Here is an 8,874-nt window from a genome sequence, read left to right on the forward strand (position 1 = left end):
ACTGGTATGAATAAGACTAGTTTTGCATCAGCAAACCCACTGTCTGTTTAATAATCCCAAGGAAAGGAGAGCTGACTGTACTGCCCTTCTATTCTGCCACCAGTGCTAAGTACATCTTCCCAGAAAACAGCAACGCTGCCTGTTTTCCTAGTTGTTCCTCCTATTATTTTTCTGAACAGGAGCCCTTTTTCTTTTTGTACGAAACCTCCATATGTGACCCTTAAATTGGAAGATGTAGGATTGTCAGTGTAAAAATTGCTTGTCCAGGAGTACATGAAATTAATAGCTTGCCTTTCAAAAGTCCCCACTTTCACACTCCCAGCCCACCAATTGTACCAAGAATTGTACCAAAAGGTACTTATATATTATAGTATTGGGAACTTTAAAAAAAAAAAAAGAAAAGAAGATTATGATTAGGTTTGATGGAAGCGAAAGGAAATGGCAGAAGAATCGAAGAAATGTAGAGCACGAAGTTGGAAACACAGTTTATAAGACAGAGACTGTGGTGAAGTCCTGGTGCAAAGTAACCTAAGGTCTCTTACTGCTTTATTAAAAGTCTCACAGACAAAAGCTTTTAGTCATGGGTAACTATGACAGAGCAGCTGATCAAGCATGCAGCTAAGCCATGGTAACTTACACATATATCCATAACATATGTTGTCTGTTTAGGCTGTAAACTCTTGTTTATGCAGGTACCATTTGTAAAAGAAATAGTTCAAGGTTTCAATAGTTCAATAGTTCAATGGTTCAAGTTGGGGTGATGTGCACTTTAGCAGCAATATTGGTACTAATGTTCATCAGTAGGCTAGCATAGGCAAATGGAAGATACTCTAAAAATGGAAGTTGTTATAATTTCACTCATTTCATGGTTTTGTTGATTTTATTGCTGTTTCAGACATGGAGAAAAAAAGGCTAGTTGCTTTTTCTAAGTTACAGTACTATGAAATTTACAGCTGACAGTTCAAAGGTGGTCAAGATACAGCAACATTATAGGACAACTTCTATTTCACATAGATAAAGAATCTTACTGTCATTTTGAGGACAAACTTCCCAAAAGCAAGAGAACAAGATGAGATGCTTTACTATATAGCTTCTTTCCTGTATCCAGGTTTCCTCTAAAGAGCTCCATAAGCAAGGAAGTGTACGGTATGATGGCTCTCCCCCAACTATTACATAAAAAGAAATGGACTGTCAAAGAGTCTGCTATGAATTTCTCCTGACATCACAGATAAATGTCTGGGAATCTACCACAGTAATCTGAACCTGCCCCATATGGCTGCAGAGCAACACTCAATATTTATTGATGAATTCTGGGGCCTAGTACCAAAACTCAGTAGAAGTCAGCAGGATCTAGCCAGTGGTTCAGAACTCAGCAGTTCAAAGCTGTCAGTAACTGTGCATTGCCATGCTCTCTGACCTGGAGCAAGAGCACACAGCAGCCTCCTCAGTGGTCAGAATTAAAACAAGATTTACCAAATCAAACTCCACAATATAATCTTCCTTGGTGATATTATGATTCGTGCCTAGGACGTAAGGAGATTGACCTTACTATCCTGAAAGCTGGATACTTACAACTTATTTTTTCAGTCTGAGCAAGACTTAAACAAGCATCACTAGACAAAAATAAATTTTCAACTAATTCATAAAATTAACTTTCTAAACAATCCTTTAAATGGCAAGAGGAAACACATTACAATACACTCAGGTTATATGAGACAGTAAATTCCACAATAATCCATCAACAATATTAAAACTATAGCAAGTTTTCCTTGTGGAGCTACACCCTCATTTCACATTGTGGAAGCCTATTTGACCCTACAGAATGGACTGCAGTATCAGTGGAAGACCAGAGTTTTCCAAACACCATCTCTCTGATTCTGCACCCCGATTTGCTCCACAGAATTTAAGGGGACTTTTCCAGGTCTTTGTAAGCTCTTCTAAATACAGAATGTGCACTCTAAGCTGCTTTTTGCTCAGCCACCCTCTCACATGAGTAGGCCTGGTCATGGTTGGACACCATGCTTGGACATGTATCACACACATGGGATTGGACTAATGCCACTGCCTAGGAAATACTCCTTCTAAATGGTCTTTCAAATGGGGACCCCACTGTGAGGCAGAGTACTACAGTACATCACCGAGATTCCTCTCCTGCTTTTCCAGTATCACATGAACTTCAAAGCAGGAGATATATTATAATGCTGTGCTGTAAGTGTGTAAGATGCTTGTATCATTATAGCTGGGGGGCTGGATATAGGGTCAAACATTTGTCTCACACTGAGAAGATAAGACTTGGCTTATCTGCTTTCTTTTAAGGCTCTCTTGCTTCAAGGCCCTTCTGAACAGCAGACATATAATTACCACTGATGAGAACGCTATGCTCTTCTTTACACAAAAGATGACAAATGACAAAAAATGTGGGAATATAGCAGAACAAGGGGGGAAACGACGAAGTGTTTAGCAACATATACACTTGTTGACAGAAGATTTTTAATTGAATAAAATGATAAAACTGAAAACTACTCAAAGTCAGATATATTCTAGCAAGTCTGAACTGGCTGTCATCTAGATGTATTTCCTCCTCAAATGGGAGTGACAAGTGACTTTTTCATGGATGGCAGGAATGATTGAGCCCAATTTACATACATATGTCTATGCCTATCTCCACAGCATATTCATGCATGGGTTTTGAACAATTAGGGCCCAAATCATTTATAGTTCCATATATACAAAAAAGCCACTGAGATCTGGATCCCTCACTTAACTAGAGTATCCTTTCCATTGCAGTCAAGTAAGTCAAGTCACAAATGTTTTCTTTAAAAACAAATGCATTCACATAATAAACCAACCATTTCATTACCTCTGGGGTGAAAATAATGAAGATAGCTGTCAATTAGGATGAAACAATCTTTACAACTTTTCAGCAACTTCCAAATCATTCTTGTGTTCAAAAATATTTTCACTACTGTTATTACAAGTAACATCCTAAATTATTACACCAGTGATATCTACGGTTTTATCCACCACTCTACGCGTATGGTTTGGCCACTTTGTACTTTGCTACTTTAATCTCTAGTTCATACAGAAACTGGGAGAGTACACAGATTTTGAAAACATGTGAAAATGTGGTTCCAAATCAGAAAAGGCTATACTTTCCTTTTTTAATGCATTAAACTTCTAGTTGATAGAAGCAAAACCAGTGCTTTTAAACCTGTCTATATAACCATTCAAGTCCTCTAGCTGTTGATACATATACCCTGTAGATGAGGACCTGTATGATGAAATCATAATAGAAGTGCAGTCATAATCATTAGAAACTAGCTTATCATTTCAAAGCACTGTAGAATGACACTAGAACTTCACAGGACAGGATCAGACGATTATTTTTATTTTAAATAATGCTTATCCTTGGAAAAAGGATAAGAAATGTTGTGGAAATAAAAATTTCCCATCCCCAAAAGATGACATCTATGTATTTTCTCCTTCTCATAAAAACAGAAGACCTAGCCCCACACTTTCGTACTAAGGACCTCTAAAAACTAAGACAGCTAGGTTAAAAACAAGGATATATTTTGCAGGCAACCATTTAAAACAACACAAAAAGTGTTAAGAGTCAATAAGCTAAGTATCAGGATGAATTCTCATACCTATCAATACATCTTTGATGCCAATTCTTTGTCAGTACTGCCTATTTTTATGACTGTGGTGTTAATATACTTTCTACAAGTAATTCTTCATTTCTATCTACTGCATAATTACATAAAATATGCCTCCAACATCATTACAGACTGTTTTAAGTACATAAAGTACTGCTATGCTGTTTAGCTAGAAAAAGGGATATTTTCTTCGTAACACTCAGTCAGTATTTATATTTTACAACAATTTTTTCTACGATCTACAATGTCTAAATGGCAATTTTCTTTTAATATTTCTTCAGAAATACACCACTGGCTATATTACTTCTTAGACTTCCTTTATTCCTCACATAAACATTCAAGCATGAAAGGCAACACATGGATAATGGCAAATGAAGGCAAACTGAAAATCAAACCAACGTACTTTGGAATCCTTAGGTGTAATTATAAAGAAGCAGCTAGAAATGTCTACAAAATGAGCATAAGTGACACATTTACATTTCCTCAGTAAATAACAGTATCTCGTGCCACAGTCTGTGTAACAGAATTTTTTAAAGTTAAGTCAGATTTGCAGACTGACTGAATGTCAGTCTAACCACAGTGGAAAAAAGCAAAGAATTTTCAGCTGTAGTTAAAGATGCAATGCTTTCCCTGTGCATGTGTGTAATACACGAATGCAGTCATGTTTCTGTGTAAGTAGAGATGTTTGTATGTAGATTTTGGTTGTTGTTAGTTACACTAGCCTTTTATGCCCCTTCGCGTAGCTTTTCTTCACATGAAATAAACCCATGGTTGTGCCTAATCTCAGCTGAGAGTAAAGGCTTTATTTTGTATGAGGGTGAAGAAAGCAGTGACAGATCACTTATCATTCGCTGTGCAGACTTTGTATTCATTAGAAGAGCCACAATCAATAAGAACCAAAGGCAATTTTTCCCTAAAGATAATTATGCCCAGCATCACTAGAGTGTTTAGGAGTCTGACAGGCTTTCATTTATTAACAAGAATCACCTTTGAAAGTTTACAACTTCCTAATCCAAATTTGGCCTTACATAACGAGCGCTGTAAAATGCTCCTATTTTATTTTGTTATACAAAACTATACTGTTTTCCTCCTGGTTACTTTTACATTATGTAAGTTGCATAAATTTCAAATGCAGAAAAACTGCAAATCTCAAACTGCTGCTTTTCACAACTTATAGAGCAATCTCATCTGGGTTTTGGGGGGCAGGAGTGGGTTTTTTAACAGAGAAACTATGGAAGCAACTAGTTTCTTATACAGAATATGTTCATTTAGGTTAACAAGAAAAATAGAATTCAAACCATTGTTTTTAACTTGCTATTTCACATTAGAAAACTCTTTCCTTAACTTGGTGCATATTATGCATAGTATTATTGAGGCTATAAAATCTCATCTAAGAGATTCGGAACCGCCATACCCAAAGACTGACTCCCTTAACAAAGTCTTCAAATATAGACACAAATAGACAATAGATCTGAGACCTATGTTAGAAAAAAATCTCTGCAAAAGTATATATACACAATACTAAGGAATACAGACATTTTCAACACAAAATAAATGAAGCCTTGCTTCAAAAACATTGTGCCTAACAGATATTCACAAAGCAAAGACAATCATGGCATAAGTGAAATTCCATCCTTAAATCATTCTGCTCTGCGCCTGTGCTTGTAAGATCTTCTGTCAGGAGCTAATCTCACGTGACAGGCCTGATCCAAAGCCATGGGAAGTCAATGGAATGTCTCTTCCTGACTTCAGGGAGCTTTGCATCCAGCCCATATAAACTTCAAGAACAATACAGTTCATAGAAGGTTGTTTTAAGAGAACAATAGCTAACTATTGTCTAAGTAGAAAAGAATGTTAGCTTCAATTGAAATTTACCTGCAGTAGTAGATTTGTGTTAGGTTTGTTTTGTTATTGTTTTTTATGCACACAACACAGTTAAACCTTTCCAAAGTGAGAACATTCCATTTCTTTAGCAGAAGCCACAGAAAATCAAAACTGTAGTCAAATACAAAAAAAAAAAAAAAAAAGGTGATTTTGCATGTAGTAAGTTTAGTCTTTCTAAAGAAACAAAAGATCACTTTTGAGGCCTCAATTCATTTGAGGTTTTCTTAAACAGCTGTACATTAAGGACAAGACAGAACAAGAGGTTTCAAAAATATATCAGGCATTCCTGCAGTCAGCAAACCAAAAGACAGCTTAAAAAAATAAAACAAGTTGTGTAAGCAAGGGGGTAGGCTGAGAGGAAAAGAAGTTACTTTGGTTTTTCTTTTTTAATAAAAACCCTCAATCTCTACTGACTGATGTCAATTTCAAAGCTAGAGCTGACAGCTACCACACCAGGTAAGGTGACCAAAGTCAGGCTGTTATTTATCGGTTTAAAATAATAACAGAACTGGAAGCTCTGAAATAGCAATTAACATCATTGTAAAAAGTGGTGAAAGAAAAGCCCATTGCTGTGATGTGGCTCCTCTCTTTTGTAAGAAAAACGGGGCAATGATGAAGCAGACAGTACAGTACCTGATGCTGATCCCATGTACCAGTAAATTTACACTGATGAAAAAGCAAATCAAAATCAGGTCCACCATCTCCAGGTTCCTCAAGGCAGCAGAGAATGGTGGTTCTAACTTCCTCACTCACACACCAAATCAACTCACTACAGCTATTTTAGTTACCTAGTGTGGAGATGAAAACACAGAAACTTCCAACATATCCCAGAATGTCCACCTTTGGAGACTGATTCTATGCTTCATAGTGAAAAAAGACATTAAATCCTAAAGAATCTTATTCATAAGACATACAAGACACTGTTAATTTTCTTTGTAGTTGGTTCAACATGTTTAACAACAAACACTGCCATTACTGCGCCATTATTAGTTAATCATTTTCAGAAGGGTCTATGAGGTGTTAGATCAAAACCAAGGTAGCTCATACCTCAAAATGTAAAGTAAATGAGACAAAGCACAAGGAAACAGCAAGCGTCAATTTCTCCAATGTATAGATGCTATACTTCCTGTCTCCTTCATCTAAGCTTCCAGTATCCGCACCTAAAGATAAACAATTCACTTTATAAATACTCCTAACCAAATTGCTGATTTATTAGGCTGTGTGGATGAATCAAACATAATTATAAATTTCATTTCAGGCCAGTACAAAATTATGTTATTTTTTTCTAAATGAAATTAAACAGTATTTCTCAGGTCAAACAGCATACTTTGTTTTGGTACCACAAATATTTTGTTAGAATAATTGTCAAACAGCCCATTTTATTTGACTCAAAAGAAAAAAAACACATTTTATTTGTGTGTTTTGCCTTTTTTTCTCCTTCTTGCTATTAAATGCATCTCTGAACTGAAACATTGTCCTAAAATGAAAAATCAAACTTTCACGTAAAAAAGTCGAAACAATATGCAGACTTTAGCTTTGCTTTTCATTTACGTTTTTTTTTTTCTTCTGACATGCACAAATTAATGAATTGTTTTGTGCACTCCAGAACTACATTTTGGGTAAATAAACCATTCATGTATTTTGCTAAGCCTTCTTTAGCCACGTATTTCAGGTATCGGAGCATTTGCTTCCAGAGTTCCACCCTATCCTCTGCTCTTTCCACACAGGCAGCTGGGACACAGCGAGGCAGCTGGGACACAGCGAGGCAGCTGGGACACAGCGTGCCCGCTGCCCACCGCTGGCTGGCAGCCCCATCCCCTCGGACCGGATCCGCGCCCCTCTTACTCCGTTCTTTGCTCGCTGCTGCTGCTGCTGCTGCTGGTGCTGCTAACACTGCTAACACTTCCTGAGCCTTCAGGGGACCTGGGCTTCCAGCTACCCCCCTGCCCTCTCTGAGCATTCCCAGGTGCTGATAATCTTTTCTCTGCATTGCTACTGCTGCTTCCCCTTATTTTGGCAGACGCTACGGCTTGGCGAGTTGCAAGGACCTTACCTCCGAGACCCTCTTTGTTGCTCTGTCTGTGACCACGTTGGAAGCAGGGAGTGATGGATATTAGGGAAGCATGAGCCTCCCCTCGCCGTTTAGCAGCGTGGTCTGCAAAGAAAGATAGAGATGCTGCTCTCTCCTCCTCCCCCCTCGCTGTCCCAGCTTCCTCCTCCCTCCTCCGTGCTCCCTCCTTCCCATCCACAAACTCTAGGTCTGTCTGCGCTTCAACACAATGCGCTACCTCTCAGCACCAGCTACCTAAGGTCAAGAATACAGCCCCCTCACCCTTCCCCCCTGCCTTTTCCTCTCCGCTCTCACGCATCCTCACCCCTGCTTCTCCCGAATGTGGTATCTCCCCAGCTAGACATGCCTTATTTGGCTGGAGGGTCTAGAGCGCAGCCGATCTCAGCAGCCCGAGGAGAAAAAGAGGTATAAAACAGAAGGTGCACAGGGAAGCCCAGGGATATGAAGGGAAAGTGGAAGTCTTCCGGAGAAACTGGAAGCCTGGGGGGTTTATCTGTGCGTGAAAGAAATCTAGTCACAGTAGCCAAAGCCTGCCACTTGGAGATTAGTTTAAAAGATCTGCACAGATTAAAGAAAAGTGCCCGGGATAGCTAGTTATCTCCCAAATCCAGCTTACCTATTGTTTATGCTCTTTGTTTCTCGATCCTTATTCCAAATAGCTTTTTTAAAGCTATTTCTTTAAAGCTGCTTCTTTTTTTAAAGAAGCTTCCAAACTTTTCCCATGCAAAGCCAGGCCTAAATACCAGTATAATCTGATGATGCAATAGTGAATGAAAGTGAAAAAGTAACCAGTGGTATTTTTTAAGATTATGAGCTATGAAATAATCACCTTTAAGACCACGGAAAGCACAGGCACAAGTCCTCTGACCGTTCGGCTTGAATGATAAATGTGTTCAAGTGGTCTTTTTTCACTTTCAGCAGTTATGATGAACAGAAGCACCTTCAGGTGACCAGCACATGGCTTCCAAAAATCGCATATAGTTACAGCTAGCCAGCATGTTCTTCTTAAGGACCTAACTCTAGACACGCGATAAACCAGTCCTTCTAAAGTGTTTATATTTGTTACAGAGACTAGGGAGAGAGGTAGGTGATGCTGAAGACTTCTAAAAGATCTTGTCTGCTTAAGGTGAAACACTTTAGTTAAGTGGGCAGGATCTCCCTCTGGAGGCCTTGGGAGGCACCTGACTCTCTCCGGTGATGTACGAAGATGTATTAGGCACTCACTTCATGAGGTCTGTTTTACTGACTGCCTAAAATTAAGCA

At 38.6% G+C, this 8,874-nt stretch overlaps 1 protein-coding gene across 11 annotated transcripts in view; it reads right to left on the bottom strand.

Annotated features, from left to right (window-relative positions):
• GREB1 (growth regulating estrogen receptor binding 1) overlaps positions 1-8,244 on the bottom strand; it is a 103,045-nt gene extending 94,801 nt beyond the window's left edge. For 6 of the 11 annotated variants that reach the window (XM_072858579.1, XM_072858581.1, XM_072858580.1 and 3 more), the window contains exons 1-2: positions 7,594-7,695; positions 6,588-6,700 (exon numbers count right to left, since the gene is read on the bottom strand). The gene's annotated coding sequence lies outside the window, so the exon portion shown is untranslated. Of the gene's footprint in view, positions 1-5,531; positions 5,633-6,587; positions 6,701-7,593; positions 7,791-8,227 lie in introns of those variants that run through there. The other 5 variants (XM_072858586.1, XM_072858589.1, XM_072858582.1 and 2 more) reach the window with 5 other exon arrangements.
• Between the last annotated feature and the right edge of the window lie 630 nt (positions 8,245-8,874).

Source organism: Ciconia boyciana, chromosome 3 (genome assembly GCF_034638445.1).
Source record: "Ciconia boyciana chromosome 3, ASM3463844v1, whole genome shotgun sequence".
Classification (NCBI taxonomy): domain Eukaryota; kingdom Metazoa; phylum Chordata; class Aves; order Ciconiiformes; family Ciconiidae; genus Ciconia; species Ciconia boyciana.